Genomic DNA, 2,909 nt, shown 5'->3' on the forward strand with positions numbered 1-2,909 from the left:
GGGGCAGAGGTATGGCGGGGGGGGCAGAGGTATGGCGGGGGGGCAGAGGTATGGCAGGGGGGGGCAGAGGTATGGCGGGGGGGGGCAGAGGTATGGCGGGGGGGGGCAGAGGTATGGCGGGGTGGGGCAGAGGTATGGGTGGGGCAGAGTTGTGGGGGGGGGCAGAGTTGTAGGGGGGGCAGAGTTGTGGGGGGGAGAGATTTGTGGGGGGGGAGATTTGTGGGGGGGGAGTTTTGGGGGGGAGAGTTGTGGGGGGGCAGTTTTTTTGGGGGGGCAGAGTTTTTTTTGGGAGGGCAGTTTTTTTGGGGGGGCAGAGTTTTTTTTGGGGGGGCAGAGTTTTTTTGGGGGGGGCAGTTTTTTTGGGGGGGGGCAGAGGTATGGGGGGGGAAGCCGTCGGAGGTACGAGGAGGGGCTGTCGGAGGTATGAGATGGGGGGGGCATCTGAGGTATAGGGGGTAATAGAATGTGCCATATTCTTGCAAATTTTATGTAACAACTTATTTTTCAAGTCCATATTCTCAATCTGCTCCTCAGACAACTGCAGCGGTCCAGACTGTACCCAAAACAGTCCAACCGATTCCCCATGAAATTGCATTAACATCTCAAAAATGTGTTTTAATGAAGCGCTGTAACTCCATAATAGTGTGTGTGTATGATTGATAGATAGATAGATAGATAGATAGATAGATAGATAGATAGATAGATAGATAGATAGAATGATACACACAAATTAGAAGTATCACTTTGTTCCATTAAGGATTTGCATAGACAAACAATCCATTCCTGTTCCCTAAAATATGAACTTCCCCAGTGTATGGTTACCATGGCAACATGTTAATAGGGGGTCTAATTATATATAGAAGCATCTGCATATAACGTTCTGGGGCCTCTTACTGTGTCTGTCCCTGCACACCCCCACACTCAGGGACCCGCACACCTCCAACCCCCCCACTCAGGGACCCGCACACCTCCAACCCCCCCACTCAGGGACCCGCACACCTCCAACCCCCCCACTCAGGGACCCGCACACCTCCAACCCCCCCACTCAGGGACCCGCACACCTCCAACCCCCACACTCAGGGACCCGCACACCTCCAACCCCCACACTCAGGGACCCGCACACCTCCAACCCCCCCACTCAGGGACCCGCACACCTCCAACCCCCCCACTCAGGGACCCGCACACCTCCAACCCCCCCACTCAAGGACCCGCAAACCTCCAACCCCCCCACTCAGGGACCCGCACACCTCCAACCCCAGCACCCAGGGACCCGCACACCTCCAACCCCCACACTCAGGGACCCGCACAACTCCAACCCCCCCACTCAGGGACCCGCACACCTCCAGCCTCCCCCCCGACTCAGGGCCCGCACACCTCCAACCCCCCCCCACTCAAGGCCCGCACACTGCCACCCCCCCACCCACTCAGGGGCCCGCACACCTCCAACCCCCCCACCCACTCAGGGGCCCGCACACCTCCAACCCCCCCACCCACTCAGGGGCCCGCACACCTCCAACCCCCCCACCCACTCAGGGGCCCGCACACCTCCAACCCCCCCACCCACTCAGGGGCCCGCACACCTCCAACCCCCCCACCCACTCAGGGGCCCGCACACCTCCAACCCCCCCCCCCCACAAACTCAGGGACACGCACACCGCCAACCACCCTCCCCCCCACCTCCAACCACACTCAGGGGCCCGCACACCTCCAAACCCCCCCCACCCCTCACTCCCCCCACTCAGGGGCCCGCACCCCTCCAACCACCCTCCCCCACACTCAGGGGCCCGCACACCCCCCTCAGGGGCCCGCACACCCCCCTCAGGGGCCCGCACACCCCCAACCTTCCCCTCCCCCCAACTCAGGGGCCCGCACACCCCCACTCAGGGGTCAGCACACCTGCACACCCCCACTCGGGGGGCATGCACACACCCAACCCTCCCAACCACCCCACTCAGGGGCCCGCACACCCCCCACTCAGGGGCCCGCACACCCCCCACTCAGGGGCCACACACCCCCAACCCACCCCCACTCAGGGGCCCGCACACCCCCTCTCCCACTCAGGGGCCCGCACACTCCCCTCCCCCACTCAGGGGCCAGCACACCCCCCTCCCCACCACTCAGGGGCCCGCACGCTCCCCACCACTCAGGGGCCCGCACGCTCCCCACCACTCAGGGGCCCGCACACCCCCTCCCACCACTCAGGGGCCAGCACACCCCCCCCCCCCCACACACACACACACACCCCACCCAGGGGCCCGCACCCCCCCAACCCCCACCCAGGGTCCCGCACACCTCCCACCCACCCACCCAGGGTCCCGCACACCTCCCACCCTCCCACCCAGGGGCACACACCCCCAACCCCCTACTCAGGGGCCCACACACACTCCCCACCTCTCCCACCCCCCCACTCAGGGGCCCGCACACACCCACTCAGGGGCCCGCACAACCCCAACCCACCCCCCCACTCAGGGGCCTGCACACACCCAACCCACCCCCACTCACCGGCCCGCACACACTCACTCACTCACTCAGCGGCCCGCACACCCCCAACTCCTCCCACTCCCACTCAGAGGCCCGCGCGCACCTGCAGGTCACAAAATCCCACTGACTGCAGCAAAGGAAGCGCGGGAAGCCGGATAAGCCCCGCCCATTCACTCCATTGGTTGTCTGCAATCGTGCTAACGTTCGGATTGGTCAGGCAGGTCTCTCTGTCAGTGGAGGGGAGGCGGTGACCTTGAGCAGGCGGAGTGACCGGGGACAAACAGCGCGCGCCAATGAAAAGCTTGGGTTGGATAAGTCCCGCCCCCCGATGTGACAGGTCCTGAGGGGAGCGCCGACTTCTCACTGAGGGGAGAGGCCGGGGGCAGCTAAGAGAGGAGGAGGGGGGGGGCAGCTAAGAGAGGAGGAGG

General features: G+C 64.4%; 1 protein-coding gene across 3 annotated transcripts in view; it reads right to left on the reverse strand.

The window, feature by feature from the left end:
• FANCD2 (FA complementation group D2) overlaps nt 1-2,650 on the reverse strand; it is a 44,167-nt gene extending 41,517 nt beyond the window's left edge. For 2 of the 3 annotated variants that reach the window (XM_075573771.1, XM_075573769.1), the window contains exon 1: nt 2,585-2,650. The gene's annotated coding sequence lies outside the window, so the exon portion shown is untranslated. Of the gene's footprint in view, nt 1-2,528; nt 2,565-2,584 lie in introns of those variants that run through there. The other variant, XM_075573770.1, reaches the window with a different exon arrangement.
• Nucleotides 2,651-2,909: the final 259 nt, after the last annotated feature.

Source organism: Ascaphus truei, chromosome 17 (assembly GCF_040206685.1).
Source record: "Ascaphus truei isolate aAscTru1 chromosome 17, aAscTru1.hap1, whole genome shotgun sequence".
Classification (NCBI taxonomy): domain Eukaryota; kingdom Metazoa; phylum Chordata; class Amphibia; order Anura; family Ascaphidae; genus Ascaphus; species Ascaphus truei.